The 22,284-nt window shown below is 41.5% G+C and overlaps 1 long non-coding RNA gene across 1 annotated transcript in view; it reads left to right on the top strand.

The window, feature by feature from the left end:
- LOC308396695 overlaps nucleotides 1-20,080 on the top strand; it is an 81,715-nt gene extending 61,635 nt beyond the window's left edge. Inside the window, exon 3 of the long non-coding RNA XR_013971605.1 lies at nucleotides 19,959-20,080. This is a non-coding gene — a long non-coding RNA (uncharacterized lncRNA). The remainder of the gene's footprint in view (nucleotides 1-19,958) is intronic.
- The last annotated feature ends 2,204 nt before the right edge of the window (nucleotides 20,081-22,284 follow it).

Below are 22,284 nucleotides of genomic sequence, written 5' to 3'. Positions count from 1 at the left end.
CCTCTTCTATAGCGCTAGCTAGAAACTGACAGTAACATATAGACACCTGCACTCCTTCTGGCCCAGTTTAGCTCCCTGGTATAAACACTATACATGACACTGTTGAGTCCGTGAGGAGTAGAAAGTACAGATTGTTGTGTTTAAATGTAGCTAGTAAAAGTTTTAATAAAATGCATTTACAAAAGAATGAACAGAAATACAAACTATTTCTAGCCAGGTGATTATGCTATTACTCAATTACTCAGACTGCAGGCCTATTGCAGCTTAATGGTTTTTGGTGATTAAGGATCCTGGAATGTACTTTATTTGTTTTAGTTTTTTGCTTACCACTTCTTGGCTTTCATTTAATCTCCCTATGCTGGTAATGCAACATCTGCATGCATACCCATTTCACACTTTGGAGAGGCAAAGGGTCAAATAGACATGGTGGACTAGCATGTCTATTACAAGCTTTGCCATGATATTAGGTTGCCCTGGAGCATGGATGAGTTGCTATCCCTAATGGAGGAGTTTTGGGATCTTGAGTTCTTGTTCACAAGTGAGGGGAGAGGGGAGTGAGAGACTGGCAAATGCATCAGGGCATGGCTGCAGTGATGCAGACACTGTACTGGTCCCTCATGGTGAAGAGAGAGCTGAGCTTAAAAGCAAACAGATTGCAGATATTAGTGCCAAAAAGTGGTTTTCATCATGGTATGGCTGGCCTCTGTCTTACAGATAGGTTGAGGAGTTCAGTCTTTTGAGAGGGGCTCATAGTAGAGATGCTCTTCTCCCATCAAAAGGAGACAATTGAAGTGGTTCGGGTTTCTGACTAGGATCCTTCTTGGGTGCCTTTTGAATGAGATGTTTCAGGCATGTCCCACCAGGAGGAGGCCATGGGGCAAGCACAGGATATGCTCGGGTGGCCTGGGAGCACCTCTGTGTTTCTCCAGATAAGCTGAAAGAGGTGGCTTGGGAGAGACAATAACATATGGACACCTGCACCTGAGTATAAACACTTTAAATTATACAGCTGAGTCTAAAATAACAATGACAAGTAAATTAGTTAAAGCACTCATTACCATTCCCACATCCTTTCTCGAGGAACGTCAGAAAGTAGAATAGTGTAGCTAGTAAAATCAGTGTCAGTCTCTCACCTTCATTTTTACCAGTATTGGCATCTTTGCAACTGGTAATTACAATGTTGCTCTTTTGGCCTGCAGCAATGGTTTTAGCTGGGTATTAGAAAAGCACATTGTGTTTCTTGTTGACCCAATTACACACACACACACACACACACACACACACACACACACACACACACACAGTGAGAGTTGCCTGAAGTCTACAACCCATGGATATCAACAAATGTTTCCTCTCCCTACACTCTTAGATCTTTACTGCAGCCACCTTCAGCTGCTGCTTGGTTGTGGGTCAGTCTGCATTTAGTTGTAATATAATGACTGTTTCGTTACAATAGATGATAAGATGCAGATATTAGAGTGTGTTTGTAAGGTTCTGATATTCTGCAAGCCTGCAGTTTGAGTGAGTGACTGATAACAGAAGTGCTGGAAAAAAAACTTAGCGCGAATAGTAAGAAAATTTGTGTTTGGTAGATTATTTCTTTCTTCCAACAATGTTTCTTGGAGATAAATCTTTTACTGCTGGAAAACCTGGTTATTTTCCTTTAAATTGTGCCACATTTGTAGGAAAAATGCATTTCCATCTGCAATCCAATTCGTGGTACTGGAAAACTCTTCACCAATACGGAGTATTGGGAGTTGAAAGGATGGAGTGAATGGAACTCCACTCTTTCCCCCCCCAACATATATTGCTTCCATAGGAATTAAGGGGGAAAGGAGGAGCAAGGGAAAGCAAGTAAATTTATGTGACCACATCTATAAAAGCAAAAGTTTGGGAAATTGGTTCATCTGGAGCATCAAACTGTGTTAAGACATTGTCAAAGATATCACCAATGACCTTAGAGAAGAAATTGTTGGGGTTGGGATGCTTTATATTATCATTTCCAAACATGTTGAATCCTGTCATTCTGAAAGATTATTCACAATTCAAGACAGTTGCCAGTCTTCCCAGTGCTGGATATAAACTCACTCTGAGGTCAGTCCATTAAATGCTTCAATGTGCAAAAACACAACAGCTACATACCTTCTCTATAGGCCTCATTTAGCATTTTACATGTTAAAATCAATGACAGTACACTTAGAAATGGAATTTGAATGGTGGGATATGTTGAAACTGCATGTAAATTACCAGAGACTATATCGTCTGACATATAAGGTTTTATTTTCTTGCCTTTGTAAATGGTGCCTTTCTTTACATTGTAAAAGAAAGCATAGCTTTACAGCACCTTGATGCTTCACTTTGGCTGGGAGACAGATGCAAAGGTTGCAAAGACACTTGGCATTTCTCAGAACCACTATTGTAATACACAACTGCTTTGAGCTTTTTTAAATAAAAAAAGGATTACACCCTAAGCCAAACAAGCAGACAATGTTAAAAGCATATTGCTTTTTCACAAAACAGAGAACTGGGATTGAGAGGAGACCTCAGAGGTGTTTCTGGGTACTTAGCTGTTCAGAAGAGACAAAATGAGCTTTTCATTCCAACTTTGGCACAGTATCTATCAAAGCGAATCTTAAAAGAGGCAGTATAGAGGTTGGGCTTCACTCTGTGCTTTTCACATTTTCCCAAGCGCATACAAAAAAGTCCCACAGTGCTTGTTTTGCTGATGGTTGCACAACTTCAGCGTGGATGTCTAGTGTTTTTTCATGGACATGAAGCATTTAAATTGAGTGCAAGAACTTTTGTTAACTCCTAGACGGGACAAAGACTGCAAAGTAGTAGTATTAGTAGTTTCTTCAGAGATGACGGTGTTCTTTCATGACTCTTGGTAAAAACCATATTTCACCTTTGTCAGCAGTTCATAAAATTACATTACATGATTTCAGTAAATAAATCGTATTTGTTTTTTCCCTTATTTAATAATTGGGGTCACAGTAGCCACCTTCCAAGCTGATGGAATAACAGTTGGCCTAAATGACAAATTAACCAAATTTGTCATTTTTTCAGTTTTATGAAGCAAATACTTAAACCAAAGGTATCTTTAGTTTTTGGAGCTTTTAATACTGTTGCCTTATAATTTGTTAATTAATCAATTCGTGTTGTGTTGTTAATCTCTGGCTGTCTTCCACAGTGTATCTTTTATCCCGTCTTCCTCCCATCTCCCCCAACCGGTCAGATGGCTACCTCTCCCTGAGTCTTCCTTTTAAAAAGGAGTTTTAATAGCTAGTATCATTATCAATAGATAAAAGAACCAAAGTTTTTTTTTAAATTTCCATTTTCTAATTTATTTTGTTTCTCACAGAGATACATTTTTGTCAGTCTGCAATATGAGTTTTATTTTATTACATTTGTCTCTATCGCTGATCATCATTCAAGTAGGGCATATAACCCTTTTGGCAGATTATCCCTTTAATGTGGATTCCTCTATTCAATGAAAGACATTTACACTTGTTTAAGTTTTGGTAACAAATACATTCTAAACTCTATTTCTTTCTTTAACTTTTAATTATACATATGGGAGACCAACCAATTTAAAGGAACACAACACATTTTGCCAGTGTTCTTAAGTTTAAAAGCCTCATCTTTAAGTCTTAAATATAGTCCTTTTCAGGGCTGCAGACTGGACACCCAAATAGTTTCTGTTATACTTGGAAGTCTGTTCAAAGTTCACTGTCTGGGGCACAGTAGTAGTTGTTGCATTGTAATGTAATTTATACACTGACAAATCTGCACAGTCAAAAATTAAATAAACAAAGGCACGTAGATGTTTGCATTGACTTTTGTCAAACCATAAAACTTGTCCAGAAGGTATTTCTTCCACAATTTTCACTTGAAGGTGTTGATTTTGTAGCAAAATCTTCTTTGGCACCATTATCAGTTCATGTGAATACAAAATTAGTTTTTTTGTGACAATGATGCTGGTGTTTTAGCAGTTTCCACTTCATGGCAGACTTTAGCCTTGATGCTTCAGTTCAGTTTCCTCTAATCTGCGGGTAACAGTCCGACTCTCCTTTTAGACCTTGACAAAATGGTAACGCATCCAAATAACTTGTACTGTAACTAACTGGCACACACAAGCGAGACCACATATCTCCTATACTAGCATCCTTACAATAGCTGCCAGATTTTAAGATTCTATTATTCATTTTTCAAGGCATTGGACGGATTAGCACCCTCATAACTTTCTGATCTTTTGAACTGGTACACTCTCGCAAGATCATTGAGGTCTGCGGATCAAATGCTCCTAGCTGTCCCGAGGTCCAGGTTAAAGCACAGAGGAGATCGGGCCTTTGCTGTGACTGCTCCTAAACTGTGGAACAAACTGCCCCTTCACATCAGGACCTCCCCAAGACACTTTCAAAACCTGTGTGAAAACCCACTTTTATTCCTTTTCTTCTAAATCAGAATGAGTTTGTACTTTATTTATCGTATTTCTTAATCAAATCTTCACATTTTATACTTTTTTTAAAAATTCATGACTTCCTATGTTTTTATCTCTTTCAATTATTTTGAATGTACAGCACTTTGGTCAACAGTTATTTGACTTTGAGGGTCTGTTTCCTGAGGGGGATGTAGGTAGGGATGAGGAGCAGAGAGAGGTGGTTGGATTGTCAAAGCACATGGGTCATTAAAACAAGGCTGGATGATTGTCATTTTAGCCAGGTGCAGTGGTACAGTACACAGTGAAACAAGATAACATTCCTCCAAGACCATGGTGCTACATATAACAGATAATCAACACAGGACTACATAAAGTGCAAGTGTGCAAAAACTGCAAAAGACAAACCCCAAAACAAAGACAGTGCAACAGCAGGCATAACAGAACGATGCAAAAAAGAGTGTGCAAACATAACAGTACAATAGAACAGTGCAACAATGACAAACTGAGCAAAACACTGAGCATTGTGCAAAAAGTAGCTTGATGTATGAAGGTATGCGTGTGTGTTTCGCAGTCTGGCAGTGAGGGCCCGAATGCTCTGGTACCTCTTTCCAGAAGGCAGCAGGGTGAAGACTGTGTGTGAGGTCTTTCACAACGTTATTGGCTTTGCAGATGCAGCGGGTGCAATAGGTGTCTGTGATGGAGGGAAGAGCGGCTCCAGTGATCTTCTCAGCTGTTCTCACTATTCCTGGTAGGGTAGTGCGATCTGATACAGTGCAGTTACCATACCGGACAGTGATGCAGCTGCTCAGGACACTCTCGATAGTCCCTCTGTAAAAGGTGGTGAGAATGGGTGGTGGGAGATGGGCTTTTCTCGGGTTCCTCGGGAAGTAGAGATGCTGTTGGGACTTCTTAGTTAAGGAGCTGGTGTTAAGGGACCAGGAGAGGTTCTCCACCTGCAGCTACCCCCCACCCAGCTCACCCCCTTTCCTCCTCCAGGAACATGAGGTCAGGAGGAGATTAAGAGCAGTGAACCCCAGGCGAGCTGCCAGCTTTGATGGCATCCCAGCTGCCAGAGATCCTCACCACTCTGTTCAACTTCTCCCTACGGTTCCCCCCTGTCTGAAGGCATCCACCAGCATTCTGATTCCCAAAAAGACAGAGCAAATTGGTCCACTTAGGATGCCATCACGATGACCCTTTAGAGAGCGCTGAGCCATCTGGAGAACACAAAGAGCTATGTGAGGATGCTCTTCATGGACTACAGCTCAGTGTTCAACACCATAATATCAGACATCCTCAACACCAAACAGGACCACCTACAGATCCCCCCCCCCCCCCCCTCCCAAACCCACAACACCAGCGCCCTGGTAAAGAAGGCCCAACAGCAGTTGAACTTATTCCCTGTCCTGAGAAAGAAGAACCGGGACCACAAGCTGCTGTTGGCCTTCTACTGCTCCTCAGTGGAGAGAGTGCCCTCCTACTGCCTGAGTGTTTGGTATTCAAGGGCCACTACAGAGAACAGGAAGGCTGCACAGAGGGTAATTAACACTGCCCAAAAAATCATTAGCTACCCTCTGCCAACCCTGCAGGCTGTCGCCAGATCCTTCTGTCTCAGGAAAACCTGGGCCATTATGGGTGATAATGGCCCGGCCCACCACCTGTTTGACCCACTGCCCTCTGATCGCTCAGGTCAATCAGGTCCCACACCTCGAGACTCGCTAACAGTTTCTTCCTCTGGGCCATTGAGATTGCAAACAAACACAATCACCCACCTCACTAATCTGAACCATGGTCTCACCCTCATCACTCAGGCCACTTTCATACAGACTCTATTCAGACCAACTCTTTTCTTTGCTTTTCCTCCAAGCTATTTGCTCTCCATTGTGTGCCTTTCTATTGTTTTGTACATATTTCTCTAGACTGTATACATCTTTTCTTTTTTGCTATTCATTCCCAATGAATAAATTATATATATGTACCTATACACTGTACCTATATATATACCTATATATCTACCTATACAATAAATTAAATTTAATTAAATTTAATTAAATTAATTTATACTGCACCAAATCACAACAACAGTCAGTAGTCCCTACAATAATACATACAGAGAAAAGACCCCCACAGATTACCAGATGAGCACAGCTTTCCCTGACAGCTGACAATAATTACTGATTAGCTTAAAAACACACATTTTACTTACCAGAAAAGTGTGGTGGAGCCTCGGGTCCTTCTGTCGGTTAGTTCAGTTTACTGCAGAACAACTCATGCTGTCACTTTGAAACAGTCAGCCATGGTTTTGGAAAGTAAACACTGGACCTTCTCTCTTAGTGTCCCGTTCTATCTGCCGTTCTCGAACAGAGAGAGACACACAAGTTTCTCTGTGAATGCCGCTGCCAGTCAAAGCTGTCATGATTACGTTGCACGCAGATTATAGCAAGTTAGTAATTAGAATCAAACTCAAGTAAAACAATACCCCTTGAACACAAATCAACATGATAAGAACTATTAGTAAAGACAGCAAGCATCTTTAGGAGAAATGTGTCTGAGGAGAACATTTTTGTTTTACTTTGACCCAAGTCCCATCCACTAACATGGAGAAGGTGAGGTTTATGATGTATATTGCAGCCAGACCCCAGTGGGTGATAGAAATATTTTGACTTTATTTCTGGGGAGCTGCTGGGTCATCTAAATTTGCTCTTGAGGCAGGATAACTGAAAATGGCATACAAGGGTCAGCGTGAAGGAAAAATAATAACCACAAAAAAATCTTTGGAGGCTGATTTACCATTTGGCAGTAGCAGATTATCTGGCAGATTCTGGAACACCAACTGGTATTTAAGTATTGGGAATTAATTGGAATCTGATGAGGAACTGGTGTATCTGCCAGCATACTAATGGCCGAGTTCTCCCCCAGAAAGAAGAGAAGAAACAAGAGGAACCTATAGCCAGCTTGTTATCTATGTAGCATGTGTTGTTCTCAATCTCTCTCACACACACAAGTCTCAGCACACATACACACACGCATGTGTGTGCGTTCAGTTAGTAACTCTGCCCCTCCCCTTCCTGCTCAGCACGGACCAATGGCTGTTTGGTGTGAACACATTATGTAGTTGGCCAATTACGTGGGGGGGCATAAGGGAAAGAAAAGAAAAGAAAAGCTTCTCTGACTCTGGCAGGAACTAGATCCCATTTTTAAAAAGCCAGCTCCCAGAGCCAATTGTTCCTGATGGACACATTGCTAACTTACGGACACTATTTCTCTCTTACATGCAGTCAGACAATACAGTGGAAAATAAATTATGTAAAATATATATTCTGGGTTTCCAACCTCTGCAGCTATAGTTTGGCAGTCTTGGTGTTGTTTGTAGAGAGGACATCCTGCAGTGGCTGCTCGTTTCTGTGGATGCTTTTTGCCATGTTCAGAGTCAAATTACTTCTGGTTGGAATGCCTTGTATAAGTGACTGTTTCTTTTGTCCATGTTCAATTTATTGCAGTTCTAATTCTGCACCACTTACTGGAATGTGTTTAAAGTAGCCCAATACTTTCTGCATTTGGCCAGGACATTGTCCCTCTTCTGCAGAGATACTGTGACAGAATGCTGAAGAAAGTGCACAACACAGCTTTTTGATAGGGGACGTGGTCAAACAGCAGTAATTATGTGTCTTGTGCTATCTGTTCCAAGTGTGCTGACTTTTTAAAAAAAATATTGAACTGCTTTGTAACGTGAATGAAATGTTTTCTGCTGATTCAGCAAAACGTCTCTCTCTTCTGTTCTCATTACAGAGCATGTGAATGCAACTCCCACTGTTAACCAATATAATTGTCACAGTGCTGCTGTGTGGTAGGCAGGGAATGGAGCCAAATCCGGGACTTGTGAGACTAAACATAAACTTAAAGGGCAGCTTTATTGCTAGTACACAAGCATTCAAAAATGCAAAATACTCGGGCACAGAAGGAGAGAACAGCGTGAGCAGATATGATGATGATGTGCCAAAGACTTAAATACACATGTAAGGTAAGGGCAGGGTGGAAACACCTAGGGAACACAGCTGAACAGAATCTACAAATGAACTGTTAACATGAAACAGTTTTTAGATATAGAAACTTAGCATAGAGATATGACTGACTGGGGATAAAAGACTAACTTGACACAACTAATCAGGGAGACTAAACAACCACAGAGACAGAACACATCGAAAACCAGGCAGATATTGGGAAACAGAGCAATCACAAAACGGAACTAACAAACCTATAAACAAGAGCAAGACAAGGGCCTAGGGCATGAAATAACAAAACTCAAAATTCATACAGGAACAAATGATCAACAATCAGAAAACTAAAGAGCTGAACGTAAAACAAAACCAAAACAGAACTCACAAAAAAACCCCAACTCAAAACCCTGGGTCCAAGCCACAGGGACCTTAACAAAAATGCTTTTTAACTCAGAGGTAGTTATGGTTACCCAGTCAAATCCAGTAGTCTCCAAAGAGAGTTGGTGCAGTTTAGAGAGTTAGTGCTGTTTTTAACAACGCTGCCTTTGTAGTTCTCTCCTTTTTATATGACTTGGATATTCTTCTTGGGATGTTGTGGTGAGGATCATACGTGCCATCATACAGCATCCAAGGTAGTCTGCTGAAGCCTGTTTGTTTGGGTTGGTGATTTTCCTGCATCAACATTTAAGTAAAACTTTAGACTCGAAGTACTCGAACTATCAGAAGAGTTGTTCAAGAGCCAATGACCACTTGTGGAGAGCTACAGAAAGACCTGGAATCAGGAGGCACAATTGTTTCAAAGCCAGCAATAAGTAATGCACTCAACTGCAATGACCTGTATGCACACGCACTACGACTTCATTGCTGAAGAAAAAGCATGTTGAAGTGTGTTTGCTGAACAACATTTACAAAAACCTGTAAAATATTGGGAGAATATAGTCTGGGTCAGATAAGACCAAAAAACTCTTTGGATGCCATAATAAACAGTAAAAGTCGGCTTAGGGCCTGCAACAACTGGAGACCATCCTCATCCACCTGCAAGGCATCCAGGAAAACAAGACTACAGTCGTCAGTAATGGAATTGATCATTGGGGACCAGAGAGAGACAAATTCATCCAGTTAGTTTTTTGAAGAGGCAGACATTCTCTCTTAATGTAATCTAGATGGTCATTTCTATATTGATTGATACATAAACTGTTTTTTGATTTCCATTTCATGAGGATAGTTTTCTTAGTGATTCATAAGGAAGTAAGGAGTATATGTGATGTGTTTCCTTCCACGTGTAGTTCACTAAGATGCACAGCTTGGGTTTGGTTGGGATACAACAACTAAACCATGTGGATAGGTCTTCACATATTCCCTGCCAAAACCTCAGAACAGGCATGCAGGACCGCAAAGTAGTTCTCAGCAGAGTTGTCTTTGCAATGGGAGCATAAGTTTGAGTGTTTAAGACACATTTGGAATAACCTCTGCCCTGTACGGTTGTTCTATAGAGAATGTTGTATTGTGTAAATTTTAAGTTGAAGCCTTTAGTCATTTTGAAGGTGTTCAAGCATATTTCTGTCCAGCAAAAAAGTATTTCTAGATTCAGTTGATTGGGATTGAATTTTTTCTGTACAATGGACTCAGTAGCTGATATTCAAGAAACTTACTGTTGCTGGTTCCATATTTTGATAGAAGTTCTTCAAATGAAATACACTTTCCTTCATGTTTAACATGTTCTTGTTTTTTTTAACCCTTTCTGATGCCACAATGAACAACTTAGTATTTTCTTTTTCTCATATGTATCTGGATTGTTCCACATGGGTGACTTAGACTTAGTTTATTTTAGTTATTTTTAAGAATTCCCACCAAGCTGTCAGAGAGGTGTTTATGTTGAAGCTTTTAAAGCAGTTACATTGCTTAATACTGGAGCTGATGAAAGGCAAATTAGAGACTTTTACTTTTCCACAGAATGCTTGTCCTTGGTCCAGCTAAGGGCTGTCTAATTAGCTTGGTTTAACCCATTTTGAGACATATATAAATCTACTGGATAAGAAATGATAAAAAAATTGGTAGTTCTAGACCACTGTTGTGTTTTGGTTTTTGTAGAGTTTTTAGACTTGTCCATGATGGTTTATTTTTCCATAGAAATCTTTATTTAAAACAAGTAAGAAAGGGTTTATTAGGGATCAGTGAAAATAAGTAGTCAAATGCTTTCTCTGCATCTAAGGAGACTGTGGTTTCTAATTTGTTGATAGAGCAATAATCTATTATATTTATTAGTCTGTGTGTATTATTCATTGAGTGTCTACCTCTGAGAAAATCTGTCTGGTCAGAATATATTGTCAGTGGAGTAATTTTTTTTTTCCTAATCTTCTGGCATGGACGTTGCAAAGTATTTTAAGGTATAAATTAAATTGGGTGGTGGCTGGATGGTATGGCAGGGTCCTTGTCGGGTTTAAGATGTAGACTAATGATGGCAGAGTTCATGTTTGAAAAAAGCAGTGAAACCTTGCGGCACAGGGATGCCAAATCTTTTCTCTGGCCGTCATTCGCAAAATGCAGCAACAAGCTTCTCTGCATCTATCACTGCAAAAGCAGCAGGGAACCCTTGTGACTTCAGGATGTCAGTTCTCTGCCATCTATCATTTGTAAAGATAAAAAATAAATACGTAAAAAATTGCTCAACTACCCCACCTTTGCAATTTGTAGAAACACTTTTCTGGCACTGGGATGCCAGGTTCTCTTCCCTGTATCCCTCTTTCAGAAATGTACCAGAAAGCTTTCACCACTGGAATGCCAGTTTCCCTGCATCTAACCATCTTTCACAAAATGTAACAGTGCAAATTCAGACAAAAAACATGAAACTGAGTAGAAAAAAAGTTATATTTTTTACACTAAAACCACAAACATGTTTAACGAATCAATTTCATAACTTTAAATGCAAATATAAATTGTTAATTTTAAAAACCTACATATCTCCAACACTTCTGCCTCAGTGTTGCTAACAGCAGCAAACCCTGCTACAGTCCTGTCTCAGAGAGATGCTGAAAAACTAGCTTATGCATTTTTTGCTTCTTGGCTGGACCGCTGTAATTCGTTATTACCAGACGTCCTACTACCCAAAGAGAGCCTCATTCACCTGCACAAACACCAGTGTTGGGTAAGTTAATTTAAATTAGTAACTTAGTTACATTACTAGTTACTTCTATCAAAAGTAACTCAGTTACTTCAAGTTACTCATTACTTTCAGAGTAACCAGTTACTAGGGAAAGTAACTTTGGTTTAACTCAGAATTCTCTTGTTAATGTGTTGCTTCCGTAACTGGATACCCAGCAAGATTGCCAGTCTTCTAGCTTGCTTACTTGCCACAGGTGCACTGTGCCACCTACCAATAGAAAGGAAAAAAATAATGTGCACATTTCCACGAGAGAAATCCCACGCCTGATTCTATCCTAGCCTGCTTTTTACATCCAACACAAAAACTGCAGTCGTGGTGCTTTCGATTGTACTCAGAACTCGGAAATTCTGCCTTCTGAATAGGAAGATGTAAGTGAGCGATAAACAAACAAGAGAGAAAAGCCAATCAGCTGATCATTGATCAGTTTCATGATTGAAGTAGAAACAGGAGAGGGAGGGTGAGAGGATGAGAGAAGAAGAGGCAGCTGTGCAGCGTAAACACAGAATAAATCCAGCTTTGTGTCTTTTTCATTGTAGCTGAAGTCTGGGACAAACTGTGTTTCTTTTCACCTCAATACGAAATGCGTAATATTTTCTCTGAATATCAGACGATTCCGTTTTTTACGGGACGGTTGGCAACTCTAATAATTAACCTTATGAACAAAATAAAGTTCAACATCAGTAACATAGCACCCACCCAGCTGTATAGAAACTCCGTCATGCTAGCTAGCACGCAGTACGAAAAAGTCAGCATAACGAAAATAAACTCCAACTAAACTTGGTTCATATCTGACCCAGATGGACTGCAGGTTATAACTTCTTACCTGAAGTTCAGTTCACCTGACACTCTCGGACCGGCGGCCGCTTCGGGTCTCTCCTCTTGCCTCCCTTTTCCTTCATCCACCTGCTGGCTTCCACCACTCGCTAATGTTATTGAATCTGTGGAAACTCTGCAATAGCCACCACACGAAGTAACGAATAACGAGCCTATCTAAATCCCAGTAACGAGTAACGCGTTCCCGGTTTTGGCATAATAACTAGTTACTGTGCTCGTTACCACAATAATAACGTAGTTACTGTAACGCGTTACTTAATAACGCGTTAGTCCCAACACTGACAAACACCACCACAATGCTCTGTCCCCTGGACCAGATATGGGCTACCCTTTTTGGCTGAGATCCCTCAGTGGAGTTGGTCAGCTGTGCAAAACCAGGCAGATGGTTTTAACCACCTTGAACTGCAAAGCCAGATACCACTGGGTGATCCAGGCACTGGTATCCTTCATGGTGTAGAGCCACTGCAGCAGGGCGTGGTCTGAGCGTAGAGTGAATAAGCAGCCCAGAAGATAATAACAAAGAGACTAAACTGCTACAGCCACACACTCCTTTTCATCATGGTCTATCTGGTCTCTGTGTTCGACAGTTTCCGGCTGATGTACACAACAGGGCAGTCCCCCCATTACACTTCTTCAGGTTGGCCATGAACCCTGCTTTCCTCAGGGACTCCAGGACTGTGGCCACCTGCTACATATGCTCTACCCACACATCACTGTGGATGATGACAACATCCAAGTACGCAGCAGCATATGCAGTGCATGGGCGCAGGACCTGTTCCATGAGGCACTGGAAAGTGGCCACGGCTCCATACAAGCTACATGGAAGCATGACAAACTGTATAGAGTGCAGAAAGCTGTTTTTGCCTTGGTCTCTGCAGACGAGGGAATCTGCCAGTAGCCCTTGGTTAAGTCCAGTGCCGTAAAAAAGCAAGAAGTGCCTAACCGAAGTGTCAAGAGCTTGGCAACCAGGGGCACGGAATAAGCATCAAACTGTGACACTTCATTTACCTTGCGTCAATACAGAACTCTATAGACCCATGTTTCTTCACTACAAGAACTATGGGGCTACACCACACAATGTGTGTTTCTTCTATTACTCATTGTAGTGGAGGTGTGGTCTGACTACGAAAGTGTTGAAGAACCTGGTCGCTCGGTTTGGCTTTTCCCCAGCACCGAAACTGCTTGCTTCTTGGCAAGTAACTTTGGGAGTAAGGGAGCAAATCCTGTGGAGGCCTGGCTACCTCCCGCACTGCAAGCTTCCAAGCTCACCAACCGGTGGCAGCGAACCCACCATGGCTCTCCGACATGCCACTCCCTCCGGTTTGTGGAGGAAGCCCCTCCATAAACTGTTTCAAGACCACCTGCCCCAGCATCTGCAACTCCCACTCCTAAGGCCCGGGGTGCAGCCACCTCACTGCATCCTCATGGAGCCTCCGTCACTGATAATGGCAGAGGGAGTTGTAGTTGCCCCAAACACACAGGCTTTATTAAAGGACTTTTTTTTTTTAATATGGGGGGGCTTTTTTGAAGTTTGTGTGTGCGTGCGTGCGTGCGTGCGTGCGTGCGTGCGTGCGTGCGTGTGTGTGTGTGTGTGTGTGTGTGTGTGCTTGCTTTTTTTTTTTTCTTTTATTGGGTTGGACCTTGGGATGCTTCCGTAGTTCTCAAAAAGAAGCTTCAAAATTGTTAAAGGCTTAAACTGTATTGATGTATACCTTTGTATCACTTTGGTATTTGTTTTTTGAGCTTGTTATGTCTATAAATTCTATATTTATAGACATATTCTATAAATAAAGAGGAAAATAATTTATTTACTGAAGTCAGATGTAAAGCCATTAGTTTGTGGAGAAGACGTTGCTGTGTTTAACAATTACATTTGAACAGAGAAATAAAAAACTTATGCTGTAGAAACAGTGATCTGAACCAGACAAGCTTCAAAGCAACAAGGACTTTTTAACAAGCTTTACACATCCAGGAATGGAGCAGTCAAGTCAATTTTGTGATTTCCCACAAAAGACGTACTACTACTTCTACTACTAGTAATACTAATAATTTAAAAATTAAATTATCTGCTGTACTCTTCAGCACTACGCTGAAGAGTACAGCAGATTTTTTTTCTAAGTCCTAGAAAGCCTTCCTAAGATCCTTCAGACTGTATGGAGGATTTGTTATACTACAAATTGACTTTAAAATTTGTTTGAATTGTCCATCTCTGTTTTTCCCTTTTATTCTGTATTTCTATGTATATATGCATGTTTCACTAAATACCTGCACTTTCCCCCCATTTACGTAGAAAATATTCTTGAAACATAAGAGATGTCTCAAGACTTTTGCACAGTACTCTTCTGTCTTTACATAAGGACAAGAATAACTCTTTTTTTTTGCTCGCAACATCAAATGTGTACACTTTTTTTTCTCCCTTTGTAGGTGTTATTGGCTGCAGGCTGTCGATTGGCCAACATTTCTATGCAGTGAAGGAAGTCTTGCCAGTTATTGTTTTGGCTTGCTGCTAAGTAACACTTGCTTGATATTGTACTTCATGTGAATGGAGATATTTTTCAAAATGATTTGTGTGTGGAAGTGTGGCTGTCTCGGCACAGAAAAACACAAACACGAGACATGCAAATCTTGTTGTTTGTACTTATAAGAATGAGCTCATGATTAAAAACTCTTTTTTTCAGTCATATATGTGCAGACATGGATGCACATATAAGAATGTCTAGGACTCTATAAATGTGCCCATAAATACCCTTTTGTTCAAATTGTGCAAATGATGCATGTATCCCATGGTGCCAACTGTCTGCCCAGGGTATCAAAATCACAGCCAGAAGGGCCCTTAGCCCCATTACAAATGCAAAACAGATTTATTTATGTTAAGGGAGCTGGCTTTTTCGCCCCAAATGTTTGGTGGGTTCCCACAGTCTATTATAATATTATTATTATACTATATATTCAAATATTTGTTTTACAATTTAACCCAGATCTGATAACTGAAATTACATAAACAAGACAAGAACACATACTTTTCGAGGTATCACAAAGCCAAGAGAGGCCTGGATAGGGTGCTAGTGCCCAGGGCATCACCAGGGAAGTGGCACCGAAACAACCCAGCACAAACACTGCATTGCTTCTGCAGCAAACGATTCAGCTTAGCAACTGCTTTGTCTCTGTCTTGTTGGCCAAACTCAAATAGTACAAAGTGCACTGATCCACAGGGAATATGCACGCACGCACACACGGACAGAGTAATACACATACACACACTATCCATACTCTCAATGATGGGCTTTTCATGTATGCTGGGAAACTTGAGCTGAAAACATGAGGTTACCAAAGAGTGTTGCATAACACCAGCTATTTAGAAGAATAAAAAGCTCTTTAATAACACTGAATGTCTGCTGCATTCAAATTCAGTGGAGTCCTCTCTAGATATGTAATCATCATTTAACTATCCCAATTGTAACACTAACTGTCTCTCTGGAGTATCAGATTATGGTATTTTTGTTTGATTCTCCCTGTCAGGAATGGGGTGTATCAAAGTGGAGGACCCAAATGTAGACTGCTTAACAGAAAGCAAGCCTTTATTGTGCATTTTAAATGTCCAAAAATAACAAATCCCAAACAAAAGCCAAACAGAATTTTTAAAAATGCAGCATAACAAGGATAGAAACATGCTAGGCTCTTGACAGGGCAAGAACACAGTATGGCATAACAAGTGACAAAGGAAGGCTGAGGCAACATATACATATGTTGCCATTTATCTTTTTAAGAGGGAAATAAATCTGGGAGTCATCGGCATAACAGTTGAAAGAAATCCCATGTTTCCTGAAGACTGAGTCAAGGGGTAGCACATATAGGGAGAAAAGAAGGGGGCAAAAACTAAACCCTTTTGGACCCCACATGGAGGAGAAGCAGCAGAGGATACAAAGTTTCACAGAGAAAGTTCACTCTGCCATATAAGATCTGAACCACTGCACTGCAATACTCCTAACACCCACCAACTGCTCTAAACGAGAAATTAAGATTTTATGATCCACTGTATCAAAGGCAGCAGTTAAATCTAAAAGCACAATAATAACAGTTACCTGAGTCAGTTGCTAAAAACACATCATTAAAAACTCTTAAAAGGGCAGATTCAGCACTGTCTAAAGCTTTAAAACCAGATTGAAAAACCTCTAAAATACCATGTTCTTCTAAAAATGACATTAATTGCTCGTAAACTACCTTTTCAAGAATTGACCACCACCAGTAAATGTAATTGTTATTAGGAAATGATCAGAAAAAAGAGGGTTTTCAGAAAATACTGGTAAATGTTCAGTTTCTATGTTATATAGGTGGTTTCTTTTACATTTTGAAAGAAGCCAATTCAGACAGAGGAGTGAAAAGAATTATTAGAAGAGTTTTCCGAGAGCCAAGGACCCCCTGTGGAGAGCTAAATGAAAGGCCTGGAAGAAACAGGTACAACTGTTTCAAAGAAAGCAATAAGTAGTGCACTCGACCGCCATGGCTTGTATATACACTCACCAGGATTATATCGCTGAAGAAAATGATTGTTGAAGTGCATTTAGAGTTTGCTGATCAACATTTAGACAAGCCTGTGAAATACTGAGAGAATATATCCTGCTCAGATGACACCAAAATGGAAGTCTTCGGGTGCCATAACTCACACCATGTTTGGAGGGCAAAAGGCACTGCATATCATCTCAAAACAAACATAACAAGAGTGATGTCTGAAGGTGGAAACATCAAGTTGTGGGGCTGCTTTTTAGCATACAGCATACACTAGCACACTTCATATAATTGAAGGAAGAATGGATGGCAACATGTAAGAAGTAATTCTTGAAAAAAAAATCAACTGACATCCTCCAGGATGATGAAAGTGAAATGAGGGTGAATATTTCAGGAAGACAATGACCCCCAAACACACACACAAGTAAACTAGTTGGTTTCAGAGAAAGAACATAAAGCTACTAGATTGGCTGGTCCAATCACCTGACCTGAATCCAAGTGAAAATCTATGGATAAAGACTTGAACCTCAGACTTCAAAGAAGGGGCCCATGGAACCTTCAAGATCTGAAGAGTCTTCAGGTGGAAGAATAAGCCACAATCGAACCTGTGCAATGCGTGTGACTTGACTGTCTCCATACAGGAGGTGTCTTGAATCTGTAAATGGAAAACAGACAAGCTTTCCTACCCTACCTGAGCACTCAGAGCTCTTTATGTAACGCGCCTCGTTTACTCATTCATACAAGCACTTTTCTTGGCTAAGGAAACTTGGTATGCAGACTGCGAATAGCCAGGGATTGTCGTGTTCTCCTTTTGCTGAGAGAAGTTAAGGAGACAATCTACCAGTTCACACTATTTTATTATCAGGCAGTTAAAGATTTGCCTTCCACAGCTGTGGACTTGCAAGCACTCAATGTCAGACAGCCTGTGCATGAAGAAGTGAAGTATAATTCATACTTCAAAGTATATATTAGACACAATGAAACAGGAAATATTTGTGACTGGCTATTGATTAAGACATGCTGTGGTTTAGAATTAGCGCTCTCTGACTTGTTCTGCTTGGGGTCGTTCTGCATGGCAACAGTCATTAACCTCCAGTCAGGGATCTTGTCCTGTGTGAGAAAACTCCTCCCTGCTTACAGTTGTTATCATGATTTTATTTTCATGCTAAAGTCAGCTTTATCTGACACAATGAAGTCTCTATTTCTTGTTGACTAGAGCACCCTGTTATCATACACCAAGGCCAAGCAGCCTGTCCTGTCTGATACTGTGTTGTGTAAGGATGCAGCAATTTACCTTTTAATGAGGAGTGCATCAACTCTTTTATGAGCATAAATTGCAATCAATGTTGAAAAGAAACTTTGGTTTTTGAAAAAAAACAAAACAAACTAAATTCTGACAGGATTGAACCATCAACCTTGCAGCTCGTGGATGACTTGCTCTACCTACTGAGCTAGAGCCAACCTGTCAACAAAGGCTTTTGTATGAAATGTTTAAAAATGATCAACCTATCTGTAATAATCAGCTATGTACCACAGGCCTTCAACCGTTGCTTAAAAAGCCATTCCTTGAGCTAGCAGTCTTAGCTAATTATAGGCTAATCTCCAACCTTCCTTTCATATCAAAAATTCTTGAAAGAGTAGGTGTCAAACAGCTAACAGATCATCTGCAGCGGAATGGCTTATTTGAAGAGTTTCAGTCAGGTTTCAGAGCTCATCACAGCACAGAAACTGCTTTAGTGAAGGTTACAAATCATCTTCTTATGGCCTCTGACAGTGGACTCATCTCAGTCCTGCTAGACCTCAGTGCAGCGTTCAATACTGTCGACCATAATATTCTATTAGAGCGATTAGAGCATGCTGTACATATTACAGGTACTGCACTGCAGTGGTTTGTATCATATCTATCTAGTAGACTCCAATTTGTTCATGTAAATGGAGAGTCCTCTTCACACACTAAGGTTAATTATGGAGTTCCACAGGGTTCAGTGCTAGGACCAATTCTGTTTACATTGTACATCCTTCCTTTAGGCAGTATCATCAGAAGACATAGCATAGATTTTTACTGCTATGCTGATGACACACAGCTCTATCTATCTATGAAGCCAGATAACACACACCAATAAAAAAAAAGCCCCCAGCTTTTTTTTAAAAAAAAGTTAAACTGCAGGAATGTCTTAAAGACATAAAGACCTGGATGGCCGCTAACTTTCTGCTTCTTAATTCAGATAAAACTGAGGTTATTGTACTCGGCCCTGAAAAGCTTAGAAATATGGTATCTAACCAGATTCTTACTCTGGATGGCATTACCTTGGCCTCCAATAACACTATGAGGAACCTTGGAATCATTTTTGACCAGGATATGTCCTTCAACGCACATATTAAACAGGACTGCTTTCTTCCATTTGTGCAAAATTCTAAAATTAGAAATATCCTGTCTCAGAGTGATGCTAGAAAACGAATTGATGCGTTTATTACTTCTAGGCTGGACTACTGTAATTCATTATTATCAGCATATAGTTAGGGCTGGATCAGGTGAGCCCAAATCCTCCCTTAGTTATGCTGCAATAGGTGCAATAGGCTGCTGGGGCATTGAATATTTCTTCTTCAGTAACCTTTTTTCACTCACTATATGTTTATACACCTCTCTGCATTTAATTATTAGTTATTACTAATATGTGGCTCTCTACCAGAGCATGCCTTTTATCCTGTTGTGGTATCGCAAGAAATTAGTTGTTTATATAAATATATTGGTATTTATAATAGTTATTGAGTGTGTGTTACACTGGTAATGCCAGGAGAGGCAGTATCGGTTCTGTGTTACATTAATGTTTTGTAAGAAAGTGGAAGAAGAGAGTGTCCTGTAGGAGGCAGTGAACGGACACTGATGTTATGTACATGTGACTAAAAAAGAAGGTTCAGTAAACAAGTCGCAACGATATTCCTGTGTGAGGCTCAGTCATTTCATTTTTATTTTTTGAAGATGCAACACCTGTCTTCCTTCTCTTTCCCCAAATAGTCGCAGCAGATGGCCGCCCCTCCCTGAGCCTGGTTCTGCCGGAGGTTTCTTCCAGTTAAAAGGGATTTTCCTTCCCACTGTTGCCAAAGTGCTTGCTAATAGGGGATTATATGATTGTCGAGTTTTTCCTCTGTATATCAGGATCCTGGGTCATTTGACCCAGCGTTCTTAGTTTTCCTGTGTTCCTGTGTCATGTTAAGTTCATTTGTTATTCTATGGGTCCCAAGTTGTTCAGGTTAATTTACTGGATTTCCCTTCGTGTCTTTATCCCCCTTGTCTCCCTCTGTGTGGCCGTGTATATAGTGGTGTGAGTTATTGTGCTTTGTTCATACTTGTGTTCTGCGTTTTCCTCTTTCCGTCATGTTTTTGGTTGGCGCCAACCAGCGTGCAGCCTGTTACAGTCGCTCCTGCTTTTCTCTTAGTTTAGCTCTTTTTTCTTACGTATTCTTTTTTTTTTCTGACTTGTATTTTCCTCCGTTTTCTATCTCTTACTCAATCATGTGGATTGAGAGAGTTTTTGTTCTTCTGGTGGCCGTGGAACTGTTACTTTTATCATGGAACGGGACCGCGGCACATCTCCTACACGCACGGACTGTTTACTCCAGAGATCAGCTGATCGCCCTGATGCCGGCCGGCTCGCTGGCCAGGCCCGCAGAAGTGCCCGCAGAAGTACCAGCTGAAATTTGGAGGAAAACACATCGGGGATGCAGAGGTCAAGGACAGAAGAGAAGAAAAAAGGTGACGGTGAGACAGCGGAGGCTCGAAGCGAGGAGGAGGTTTAAACCGTGTCTGCCGTCTATCGTGATGGGAAATGTGCGATCGTTGGCAAGTAAAATCGACGAGCTCTCAGCACTGGTACGGAGTCAGAGGGAATACCGAGAGTGTAGCCTGATGTGTTTCACCGAATCATGGCTGCACCAGGTCATTCCCGATGAGAATGCTTCCGTGGAAGGCTTCCACACTGTTCGGGCGGACAGGGACAGCATCGCTAGCGGTAAGCGTAAAGGAGGTGGGCTTGCTGTTTTAGTTAACAACCGGTGGTGTAACCCTGCCAACATAACAATCAAAGAAAGGATTTGTTGCCCGGACACTGAACTGTGTGCTGTTGGACTCAGGCCGTATTATTTACCCAGGGAATTCTCTCACGTCATCTTGGTGGCTGTTTATGTTCCCCCCTCTGCTAACCCCACAGCTGCATGTGACACTATCCACTCTGCCATAGCTCGGCTACAGACTCAGCACCCGAGTGCCTTTATTGTGATCTCGGGTGACTTCAACCATGTATCACTGGACAATACACTACCAACATTCAAACAATATGTGGACTGTCCCACCAGGGGAGAGAAAACTTTAGACTTACTGTATGCTAACGTCAAGGATGCATACAGCTCCTCCTCCCTCCCCCCACTTGGTAGGTCAGATCATAACCTGATTCACCTCACCCCCCGCTATGTGCCAATTGTGAGGAGGGAACCTGTGACCACCAGGACTGTTAGGAGGTGGTCAGAGGAGGCAATAGCGGAACTACAGGGCTGTTTCGAGGTGACCGACTGGGAAACACTCTGTGAGCCTCACGCCGAGGACATCAATGGGCTTACTGAGTGTATCACAGACTACATAACTTTCTGCACCGACTCCATTGTTCCAGCTCAGACTGTTCATTGTTACCCAAATAACAAGCCGTGGGTGACTAAGGACATCAAAGCCCTCCTCAACAACAAGAAGAGGGCTTTCAGAGGGGGCAACAAAGAGGAGGTGAGGAAGATCCAGGTGTTACTAAAGGACAAGATCAGAGAGGCTAAGGACAATTACAGGAGGAAGCTGGAGTGGAAACTCCAGCAGAACAGCATGAGAGAGGTGTGGAGGGGCATGAAGACCATCACTGGATTCAGGCCAACCAACAGCAGGGGAGCTGAGGGAGGTGAGAATAGAGCCGACGAGTTGAATCTGTTTTTCAATAGATTCGACACCACAGTGTCTGCTCCCACCCCCACAACCTCACCTGCAGTCAGCCTGGAATCCAGAGCCACACCACTGTGCCAGCCTCTCTCTTCACATGTTGCCTCCTGTGAGATTCCTGACACCCCTCCCCCACCCATCACCTTCACTCAATACCAGGTTGAGATGCAAATGAGGAGACTTCACTCAGGCAAGTCTGCTGGACCAGACGGAGTGAGTCCCCTTGTCCTCAAGGCCTGTGCCCCCCAGCTGTGTGGAGTCTTTCATAAACTGTTTATGCTGAGTCTGAGTCTGCAGAGGGTCCCGGTGATGTGGAAGACATCATGCCTCGTCCCTGTACCAAAGACGCCTCGTCCCAGTGGCCCCC

This window comes from Rhamphochromis sp. 'chilingali' (assembly GCF_963969265.1).
Source record: "Rhamphochromis sp. 'chilingali' genome assembly, chromosome: 5".
NCBI lineage: Eukaryota > Metazoa > Chordata > Actinopteri > Cichliformes > Cichlidae > Rhamphochromis > Rhamphochromis sp. 'chilingali'.
This window is presented reverse-complemented; position numbering and strand designations above follow the sequence as displayed.